The sequence below is a fragment of the Schistocerca serialis genome, chromosome 1 (assembly GCF_023864345.2).
Source record: "Schistocerca serialis cubense isolate TAMUIC-IGC-003099 chromosome 1, iqSchSeri2.2, whole genome shotgun sequence".
Lineage (NCBI taxonomy): Eukaryota > Metazoa > Arthropoda > Insecta > Orthoptera > Acrididae > Schistocerca > Schistocerca serialis.
The window spans coordinates 1205556308-1205568708 of record NC_064638.1 but is presented as its reverse complement, the minus strand read 5'-3'; positions in this window follow the sequence as shown (position 1 = coordinate 1205568708).

Below are 12401 nucleotides of genomic sequence, written 5' to 3'. Positions count from 1 at the left end.
CTGGCTCGCTACTGACTGCCGCTAAATTCCGTGTCCGCGCGCCCCCGCGCCGCGGCGTGACGTCACGTGTTTTGAAAACGTCAGTGCAATTGGCCGCTGTCCGCTGCCGTCGATCGCCGTTGCCATCACCCAGTAGTGGACGGGTGGTACACACCTTCTTCAACACCGGCATCCATATACCGTTTAATTTCACGCCCTCCTCCTTTCGATTGTAATTGTTAGGGTGTTTGGCGATTTCGATTGCCTCTCTGTAGAGCCTTTCGTAATATCCGCTTGTGGCCGCTAGTACTTGCGTCTCCTCTAAACGAATATGGTGGTTACCTGGCTGGAAAGCATGCTCCGCAACAGCTGATCGTTCCGTTTCTCCTCTTCTACAATTTCCCTTGTGCTCTTCCAAACGTTTAGAAACTTCTTTTGGTGGTGCCCACATAAACATCACCACAGCTGCATGGGATCCTATACACCCCAGCTTTTTCCAATGGTTTGCGAGCGTGCTTGGCAGGTTTAAGGTATTCCTGTATCTTCCTGGTGGGCTTCTAAATTACGCTAATATTCTCCTTCGTCAAGGCCCTCCCTATCCTTTCCGTTACATTTTTAACAAACGGCAGGAAAACCTTAGATTTTGCAGTAGCCTGTACGTCAGTATGATTTCTGCGTGGCTGCCTCAACGCACGTTTTATTTCGGCGGAGGAATATCCGTTATATATCGCTATATGGATGTGTGTACCACCCGTCCACTACTGGGTGATGGCAACGGCGATCGACGGCGACGGACAGCGGCCAATTGCACTGACGTTTTCAAAACACGTGACGTCACGCCGCGGCGCGGGAGCTCACGGACACGGAATTTAGCGGCAGTCAGTAGCGAGTCAGTGGGTGTGTCGGACCTTCCATCGAGCTACGGACCCCCTTGAAGATGTCTCCCGCAGTCGGAGACGAAACGTTGGGAATCACCACAGAATTCGTCAATCGACCACGGCATAACAGCCCGGATAATTATAATGGACATAATATCTGGCATGTCAGGTATTCTGAGCGTGCGTCTGAGCGTTGACCAATGAGATGGCACAACGCCACCTACGTCACAATTACGCCGTCTCCCTTCAGTACAGAGTTGTGAGGCGCCATATTGGCATTCATTGCAAGCCTATATGTATATATGCCGTTTCTGAGCACCGGAAAATTGAGAATTACTGTAAAACTAGTTAAGTTATACTATACACTTGACTTGCAAATGGCTCTGAGCACTATGCGACTTAACTTCTGAGGTCATCAGTCGCCTAACTAACCTAAGGACATCACACACATCCATGCCCGAGGCAGGATTCGAACCTGCGGCCGTAGCGGTTCCGGACTGTAGCGCCTAGAACCGCACGGCCACTTCGGCCGGCACACTTGATTTGCAAAAGTTTTCATTGACTGCAAATTGTTATTGATATTTATCGCCCATAATTAATTAATTATTGTAAATATGAAGATTTTTGAGCAGCGCAATGTGTAGATCGCTATAGATTACGTCTAAAAACGGTGCTTTATGCATTTGTAAGTAGGCTGTTTAGGTTCTTATATTGGTAACGCCACCGCCACGTAGCGCTCTGTATGAAAATCACTGGCTGTGGTGTGTGCAGTCTGTGGCTGGGTGGCATTGTTGGAATTTGCTATTGTAGTGTTGGGCAGTTGGCTGTTAACAGCGCGTAGCGTTGCGCTGTTGGAGGTGAGCCGCCAGCAGTGGTGGATGTGGGGAGAGAGAGAGCGGAATTTTGAGAGCGGACGATCTGGACGTGTGTCCATCAGAAAGAGTAAATTTGTGATATTGGATAACATGGGCTGATATATATATATATATTATGACTTTTGAACACTATTAAGGTAAATACATTGTTTGTTCTCTACCAAAATCTTTCTTTTGCTAACTATGCCTATCAGTAGTTAGTGCCTTCAGTAGTTTCAATCTTTTATTTAGCTGGCAGTAGTGGCGCTCGCTGTATTGCAGTAGTTCGAGTAACGAAGATTTTTGTGAGGTAAGTGATTTGTGAAACGTATAGGTTAATGTTAGTCAGCGCCATTGTTTTGTAGGGATTATTGAAAGTCAGATTGCGTTGCGTTAAAAAATATTGTGTGTCAGTTTGAGCACAGTCATGTGGAATTTTTCTAAGGGGACGTTTCACAGTTCTATGTTAAAACTTCGCAGCACAGATGTCAACAAACAAATTTGCGCTAAGTGGCGCAATTTTGCAAAAACTAAAACTTGATTTACGGGCGACAGAATAATCCTAGAAATTAATGAAATATAGGAAATAAGATGTACTTTTTAGCGCGGTTCCGATGGTGTACTTATTTCTGTCGAGGGATGTATGTATCAAAATTTCTAACCTTAACTGGTGAGACTGGTACTTGCATAACGAGGGGGTTGATGTCCGAGCCTATATACACGAGAGGCCATCTTGGCCAGTTGTGAGTCGTTGGTCAGTCGTTTTGGAGGGTTGGTGGCGAGCAAGCCGCACTTGAGGGTGGCCCATGTGGTCGTTTGAGAATTCTTTTTCGCGCCGATTTATTTCGACAAAGAGTATTGTTTATTAGTGCAAGTGTGCAAGCATATATTTGGTGAAGTGGAAGTGCTACGATTATTTGTGTGAGTACGGTTTACGAGGTATACATCGTCGTAAGTGAACATGTGGCGGTCTGTGATTTCGCGCCAAAACTGTTAGAACAAAGAGGACAGTGGGACTTGTGGAACTGTTCGAATAGACTGAATAAATTTAGATTATAACAGCCTAAATTAATGCTCCTGGGGGCTCGGAGTCAAATTATTATTAAAGTAAAACTGTAAACCGTCTCACCAGTCCTAATTTCAATGTGTGAAAGAAAAGGACAACGCCAATAAATAGAGATTGAACTGTGTCGCGAAAAAAAACTGATTTTGCTATAATAGTCGCCTAATTTTGTTCCCTAGCGTAAACTGTACTTATGTCTGAGTGAATAATTAATTCAAAAACTATAACAAATGCGCGGGTGTGGAAGTGTACTAATGCACCAAGTGTGGAAATCATCCCCTGAGATTTACATGAGAGCAAAAATTTGCAATAACATTTTTTACCAACACTTGCTATATGCACATTCGTGGGAACTCTGCAACCACTTCTTTGTTATTTTAACTGCTGCGTCGCAATCTACATGGATACTCTGCAAATCACATTTAAGTACCTGGCAGAGGGTTCATCGAACCACCTCCACAATTCTCTATTATTCCTATCTCGTATAGCGCGCGGAAAGAATGAACACATATATCTTTCCATACGAGCTCTGATTTCCCTTATTTTATCGTGGTGATATTTCCTCCCTATGTAGGTCGGCGTCAACAAAATATTTTCGCATTCGGAGGAGAAAGTTGATGATTGGAATTTCATGAGAAGATTGTGTCGCAACGAAAAACGCCTTTCTTTTAATAATTTCCAGCCCAAATTCTGTATCATTTCTGTGATACTCTCTCCCATATTTCGCGATAATACAAAACTTGCTGCCTTTCTTTGAACTTTTTCGATGTACTCCGTCAGTCCTATCTGGTAAGGATGCCACACCGCCTAGCAGTATTCTAAAAGAGGACGGACAAGCGTAGTGTAGGCAGTCTGCTTAGTAGGTCTGTTACATTTTCTAAGTGTCCTGCCAATAAAACGCGGTCTTTGGATAGCCTTCCCCACAACATTGTGTTCCTTCCAATTTAAGTTGTTCGTAATTGTAATACCTAGGTATTTAGTTGAATTTACCGCTTCTGGATTAGACTGATTTATCGTGTAACCGAAGTTTAACGAATTCCTTTTACCACTCATGTGGATGACCTCACACTGTTCATTATTTAGGGTCAACTGTCAATTTTCGCACCATTCAGATATCTTTTCTAAATCGTTTTGCAATTTGTTTTGTTCTTTGATGACTTTATTAGTCGATAAACGACAGCGTCATCTGCAGACAACCTAAGACGGCTGATCACATTGTCTCCCAAATCGTTTATATAGATAAGGAACAGAAAAGGGCCGCCAGAAATCACTCCTGTTTTACTCGATGACTTTCCGTCAATTACTACGAACTGTGACCTCTCTGACAGGAAATCACAGATCCAGTCACATAATTGAGACGATATTCCACAAGCACGCAATTTCACTACGAGCCGCTTGTGTGATATTGTCAAAAGCCTTCCGGAAATCCAGAAATACGGAATCGATCTGAAATCCTTTGTCAATAGCACTCAACACTTCATGTGAATAAAGAGCTGGTTGTGTTTCACAAGAATGATGTTTTCTAAACCCTTGTTGGCTGTGCGTCAATAGACCGTTTTCTTCGAGGTAATTCATTATGTTCGAACACAATATTTGTTCCAAAATCCTACTGCATATCGTCGTTAACGGATGGGCTTGTAATTTAGTGGATTACTCCTACTACCTTTCTTGAATATTGGCTAGCCCGTCAAAATCTGAACACTGGTCAAGCACGAAAACAGGAAGAAGGTGTACTGAACTGTGAAAAAAAGAAGCAAAATAGAAACAGTGAACGGTCCGAGCTCAAGATGGGCAACATCGAGTGAATTAAGAAGAAACCGTGGTGTAGTGGTTGCGTGTTTACGGCGCAGAACTGCGAAGTGGGAGATCCTTGTTCAAGCCTCCCTCGAGTCCTCTTTTTTTTTCACAAAACTATGAACTTACCGTCTTGTCATCGACGCGAATGATCTCCTTCTTTAGTCTTGACAACTGCAGTACTACACATTGGTTAAAGACGCAGATATCGTAGGTGTTCCGGTCCAGATGGTATACCAGTCAGGTTCCTTTCAGAGTATGCAGACACAATAGCCCCGTTCTTAGCAATCATATACAGCCGCTCACTTGACGAAAGGTCTGTTCCTAAAGACTCGAAAGTAACACAAGTCACACCAATATTCAAGAAAGGAAATAGGAGTAACCCATTGAATTACAGACCCACATCACTGACCTCAATTTGCAGTAGGATTTTGGAGCATATACTGTACTCGAACATTATGAATCACCTTCAAGACAATGACTTATTGATACATAACCAACACGGATTCAGAAAAAATCGTTCTTGTGCAACGCAGCTAGCTCTTTATTCCCATAAAGTAATGAGTGCTGTCGACAAGGGATCTCAGATCGATTTCATATTCCTAGAATTCCAGAAGGCTTTTGACACAGTTCCTCACATACGACTATTAATCAAATTGCTTGCATATGGAGTATCGTCTCTGCTGTGTGATTGGATTCGTGATTTCCTCTCAGAGAGGTCACAGTTCGTAGTGATAAACGGTAAATCATCGGGTAGAACAGAAGTGATATCTAGCGTTCCGCATGATACTGTCATAGGCCCTCTGCTGTTCCTGATTTACATAAATGATCTAGGTGATAATCTGAGCAGCCCCCCTTCGATTGTTTGCAGATGACGCTGTAATTTACCGTCTAGTAAAATCATCAGACGATGAATCCCAAATAAAAAATAATCTAGAGAGAATTCTGTATGGTGGGAAAGGTGGCAATTAGCACTAACAAAGAAAAGTGCGAGGTCATCCACATGGGTGCTAAAAGAAATCCGACAAATTTTGGGTATACGATAAATCGCACAAATCTAAGGGCTGTCAATTCGACTAAATGCCTAGGAATTACAATTACGAGCAACTTAAATTGGAAAGACCAGGTAGATAATATTGTGGGGAAGGCGAAACAAAGACTGCGCTTTGTTGGCAGAACACTTAGAATATGGAACAAACCCACTAAAGAGACAGCCTACATTACACGTGTCCGTCCTCTGCTGGAATATTGGTGCGCGGTATGGGATGCTTACCAGGTAGGATTGACGGAGGATATCGAAAGGGTTCAAAGAACGACAGCTCGTTTCGTGTTATCGCGTAATAGGGGTGAGAGTGTCACTGATACGATACGCGAGTTGGGGTGGCAGTCACTAAAACAAAGGCGGTTTTCTTTGCGGCGAGATCTATTTACGAAATTTCAATCGCCAACTTTCTCTTCTGAATGCGTAAATATTTTGTTGACACCCACCTACGTAGGGAGAAATGATCATCATAATAAAATAAGAGAAATCAGAGCTCGAAGGGAAAGATTTACGTGTTCCTTTTTCCTACGTGCCATTCGTGAGTGGAACTGTAGAGAAGTACGAAAATGGTTCGATGAACCTTCTGCCAGGCACTTAAGTGTGACTTGTATAGTAACCATGTAGATATAGATGAGGCAGATGAGCCATATGTGAATAGTGAGAGCAGGTGAGGTGGCGCATAGACTGTGTACTATGTTACAGAAAAGGAATTCAAGAGTCAAAACTTTCGAAACGGAACATCAGAATCATAACATGTGGTACTGGCGTAGAGGTCTGTTCAAAAAATTCCGGAACATTCGTAGTTTCGCCCCAGTAATGATTTGGAACGAAACGCGACTGGCATAGCTGTACACGCCAGTGTTTAATGTGTAACTGCCGGAAGTTTCATTGTAGTATCTCTGTTGGATGTCGTTCAGTGCTGTATTGAGTAGAACGTTGTGTCGCACAGTTCCCGAATTTCGAGATGGCAGAGTTAGAGGAGCTTGAAACTTAAGAAAACCTTTACAGAGACACGCCAAACTATGCAGGAAGCCTACGGTGATGAGTTCTTAAGTCCTACTCGGTGTTAAAAATGGTTCCCTCGGTTTAAGAAGGGCCGGACGGAAGTTAAAGATGACCCTCTTTCAGGACACCAAGACACCCTTCGATGTCTACCGACGATGCTCATTTGAGGAAGGTCAACCGAATTGTGCATGACAATCGAAGACTGACTGTCAGAGAGATTGTATTTCAGTTGGATCGTGTCCTGAAATCCTGACACAGCATCTTGGAACGCATCGTGTGACACAGCATCTTGGAACGCATCGTATTGCCGCCAAGTTCGTCCCACGGCTCATGAGTCAACACCTGAGAAATCTTCGCTACTGAACCTGCGAAGAGCTTTTGGATCAAGCAGATGACATCGAGATATTACTTAAGGTAGTCATAACTGGTGATGAGACGTGAATATACCGTTATGATGTTGAGACCAAGGTTTAATCTTCACAGTGGTTCGGGAAAGGTTCTCCGAGACCAAAAAAAGCTCGTCAGTTCAGTTCAAATGTCAAAGCCGTGCTGACAGTATTCTTTGACGTTGAGGGATTAGTTTATCATGAATTCCTGCCACAAGCATAAACTGTTAGTCGATGGTACTATTGGGATGTGTTCCGACGCCTGTGGGAAAATGTGAGAAGGAAATGGTCTGATATGTGGCAAGGCAATTCATGGTTACTTCTTGACGGTAACGCACCCGCGCATTCATCCCCTTTGGTGCGTGACAATCGCACAAAGAACGAAATCACTGTGCTGCTTCATCCTCCGTACTCAATATATGGCCCCCGCAGACATTTTTTTATTTCCAAAATTGGAAACCCCGCTGAAAGGACGTAGATTTGCAACGATAGACAAGATAAAAGAAACCTCGCAGACGGCGCTTCGCGCGATCCAGCAGGGGGTTTACCAAAATTGCTTCCGGAAGTGGAAACAGTGTTGGGAGCGGCGTATCAGTTGTGGAAGAGAGCACTTTGAAGGAGACCATGCACAATAAGTAAAAGATAAACGTAGAAAATTTTGTGGACAACGTTCCATAATTTTATGAACAGACCTCCTATGCATGTCTGGAGCTCCCTTCGTTACACCTCGCTGTTGCAGTCGGTCGTTGCACCACGACACAAATTTGAATATAGCGAACAGACGCCTCAGTGACCGGACGGACATATCATAATTTTGTGAAATATGTGTGGGGCACGAGGGAGATACGAACACGGATCACTACCGTTGTAGTCTGACACCGTCACCACATAGCCACTCCATTACTACGCAGATTCGCTCGACGTTGCACGTCTTGAGATTGGACCAGTCACTGTTTCTATTTTGCTTCTTCTTATACAGATTAGTATACCTTCTTCCTGTTTTCTTGCTTGATCTGTGTTTAGTTTTTGACGGTCTGTCCACTGCTCCATCTTAGGTGGTGAGTGCAATGGGGAGTTGCCCATTTTAGTAGCGTCTCGTGCTTATAGCGATTGACGGGCCGCATCAGCAGTGCTACACCATTCGGATAGCAGGTTGTAGTTACTGCTACAATGGAAGCAGTTCAACTGGAAGACAGCATAGAAGTTAACGAAAAACATGAAAACCTAGATTTTCTGTTTCACAGTAGTCCTGCTACTTTCTAACAGCTGAACATCTTATTTTCAAATATCTCAATGATACGTAATCAGCCACCTCTCTCCAAGAAAATTAAGATCATTGCTGCAATAAAAAGCCGATCAGAGAACCCTCATAAGTCGAAAACTACCGCTCCATTTCTCTCGTTAGTGTCACGTTCATGCCCCTGGAGAGGATCATTCGTAACAGAATCTGCTCGGCCATCAACAAACACGTCCCCACAGAGCAGGGTCAGCTTACGCCAGGAAGAGGATGTGAGGAACAGGAGTAAACATAGCAACACTCTTCCAAAGTGGCTTTCAGCAGCAGAAGATAAATCTGGGGATCTTCTTAGGTCTAACTGCAGCCTATGATAACGTCTGGCGTGAACACTCAGATTGTTTTCTTCGCAATTTTGAGGAAAAGTATTTTTCGGGGAGAACGTTTGCGGGAACTGAAACCCTGGGGAAATTTTTGGGAAACAAAATTTCGGTACTGGGAAAATTTAGGAAGTAGTTTGTCTGGGTAGCCTTACTACTAACGGCATCTCTGGTATTTTTAGTTCAAGCAACATAAACTTGGTTTTCAGTCTGTTATCAAATCAATCGATGCACCTTTCCTTCTGTGGGAAATGCAAGGCTCACCTTCGTGACACGCTTCTGTGACGTCACTACTCGTATGACGTGTACATAACCAGTTTCAACCGTTTGGGATGTCTGTCGACTTTCATGATCGTATCCAGTTGCAAACACTGATCACAAATAATAGTTTAAAGAAATAGATAGATTTAAGAAATTTGGGAAAAAGTTGCCGAAAATCTCTTTTTGTGGGGCGTGGCCTGCCATACTTTATAGTATATATAGTATGCATAGCATGTATAATATGTACAGTAAGTGTATGCGAAAGTGTTCTTTGCATGGGTATTTGATTAGCAATAATAGTAAAGTTGTATTGTAGTAGTAATGAGTGGTTATACCTTGGGTTCGAATCCTGCCTCGGACATGGATGTGTGTGATGTCCTTAGGTTTAAGTAGTTCTAAGATCTAGGGGACTGATGACCTCAGATGTTAAGTCCCATTTGCACCATTTGAACGACTGTGACGATATTCCGTAGGCACGCTAAATCACTATAAGCCGCTTATGTGATACAGTATCCAAAGAGTTCTGGAAATCTAGACATACGGAATCAATTTGAAATCCCTTGTCAATAGCGCTCAACATTTCGTGTGCGTAAAGAATTGATCTGCAGTACTGATAATGGAGATTTTGCTGCCCGTGTCTGTAAGTTACGACGGGTCCTCGTCTTGGCGGCTTTCGCCGAGTTAGCCTCTTCCTGCCAGATTTCGGGTGCCGGAGCGTCGCGCTTTCTTGCAGCCTCCGCTCCTGCGGAGCGATCCATCCGGGCTGTCGGCTTGCAGCGGCTCCTCCTCAGCTGCCGCCTTCTCACGCCCTTTGTGATCCGCGGAGGAAAGAAATGGCTCCGATCCTCAGATCCCATTTATTTTTCTCTCTTTCCCTTTCCGGGCGCCCGAGAGAGGCTGAGAAGTTAATTAACGTAATTGCAGGCGATAAGTGGTTTCGACCATTAACGGTGAGGCGACTGCTGCGCTCCGGGCGCCTCCTAATGCATCCAGCCGGAGGTGCAGCACTGGGGCACAGGGTCTGTCCCTCGCAGCGTAAACCTCACACCAGTCGCGCCGGTATGTTTTTATTTTTAAGTCATCAGTCTTTCGACTGTGTAGAGAGCGTTCTCCGGCATATGATGCCGCATGATTTTCTCTTCCTCTCCATCCCAGTAGTGCTCCAGGTAGCTGTGATAGGATCTCTCTTGTTCTCTACTGGGTGAAAAGTATTTAAACCGACAAACTCTGGGAGGTTGTAGGAGACACTAAAACAAATATTTTCGCCTAATGTCATTTTTTCCTATGAGGAGTATTTAAACCGGTAGAGAAAGATATCTCTGGCGGCAAATTAATTAAACCAAGAAACACTTTTCGATTTTTTTTTTTATGATCAAGAGACAACACATTAACACAACCCAATTTCAATTACAGTAGATTTTCAAAAATGCCTCCATTGACACGTAAACAAGTTACACCGTCGGATCATGTTCTATCTGCTGCTACTATCCGGGCAACCAGATCCTCTTCTCATGCAACAGGAGTTGCGTAAAGAAGGTTGAGCACCTCTCCCCACACAAAAAGCTCGAGAAGGGACATATCTGCGGATCTAGCATGCCGCGGTACAGGACCACCTCTGCCAATCCACGTTTCTGGGAACCGTCGGTCAAGGAATCGACGCACACTACGATTGAAATGTGCCGGCGCCCCGTCATGTTGGAACCAGGTGCGTTGTGTTGTAGAGAGCGGGACGTCTTCCAGCAATTCTGGCAACGCTCTGGCGAGAAAATTGTAATAGTCCCTGCCGTTTAATAGCCTAGGTAGCAGATACGGCCCAATGAAGGTCGGGACACACATCTCCGGACCGTGTCCGTGCCGAGACACGTCCGAGTATCGGCCGTCACCCGGACAACGAAATACATCATTAAGACTAATGTAGCGTAGCGGGCCCCACTTGACCGGGTCGTGCACGGGGAACGTCAACGGGCCGCGGCCGGACCGGGCAGGATTCGCCCTGTTTAATTTTTCACGTGACGGACACGGGCTGACGGTAGAATTGTCTTGTGAGCTGTGCAACTGGGCAAGACTGTTCTGTGTACAAAACATGGATGTGGAACGACTAATGGAAGAAGTTCGTAAGTTTCCTGTTCTTTACGATCAGGGAAGTGAAAACTACAGGAATATCGAGTACAAAGACAGAGTTTGGAAGACAATTGCAACAGATCTACAAGCCAAAGGTAAGATAAAAACTATACAAGCTTTAATACCCGAAAGATATTTATTTACTTTTTATTTTACAAACAGATGTTTGGGTTATGTCATCGTTATATCGCCAAGGCGACATGTTCTTGCCATTCCACAGTCCCCTGTGGAGAATTCAGGAATTTTTTGAGTTGTTCTCGTACAGCAAATGCAGCGTCTGTTGATCTCCCACGAATTCGAGGTAGGTTTCGAAGATTTGATGATCTTCCGGATCCCTCAGCAGTTTGCTTTTGATCCATCCTCTGTTCCGGCACCCTATAACCTTCCATTTTTCCAATAAAGTTGTACAGTACACACGCAGCCGTCACAATCATTGTAAGGTTATTCGGATCTCCCTTAAAGATTTTTCTAAATATTCGAAATTTCTGTTGCAGTGTACCGAATGCATTTTCGGATATTCTTCTTGCCCGACTCAAACGATAAGTAAATATAGCCTTGTCATTTGTTAAGTTCCTGCCAGGATATGGTCGCATCAAGTATGTTTTGAGAGGAAAAGCTTCATCGCCTACAATTACCATTGGAAGTTCAACATCAGTTCCGGCTAAAGTTTTACTCTTTGGGACGCTAAGCGTATTGTTTTCCAATGACTTTCCAAGTGAACATGTTTTACAGCTTTCACAAACAGAAACACAGCTCACCGCGTCCGAGTCACTACAAGGAACAACAAAGACGCGGACGTGCCCCGGTCATGTGTGGCCCCTGCAGGAACGGCCGTCACTCGCCGACGCTCGGCCCTGACACGGCCCGGACGAGTGTGTCCCGACCTTTCAACAGTCCCCAACAACACCGACCCACACATTAGCGAAGGACCGCACTTGATGAACGCTAGTAACTGTGGCATGTGGGTTATCCTCACTCCAAACATCCGAATTGTACATGTTGAAGACTCCATCACGCCCGAACGTTGCTTCATCGGTAAACAACACAGAGGATGGAAATGTAGGATTTCACACTGTTCCAGGTACCACTGTGAAAACTGTGCTCTGGGTGGATAATCAACTGGTTCCAGGTTGCGGACACGCTGTAAGTGAAATGCACGTAACAACTGCTCTCGAAGGACTGTTCTTACATTCTTCTGATTCGTCCCCATGTTACGTGCAATTGCACGAGTGCTGATTGAAGGATCGCGCTCCACATGCTGCAAGACAGCTTCCTCAAATTGCAGGGTTCTTACCGTGCGACGGCGTCCCTGGGTTATCCTCACTCCAAACATCCGAATTGTACATGTTGAAGACTCCATCACGCCCGAACGTTGCTTCATCGGTAAACAACACAGAGGATGGA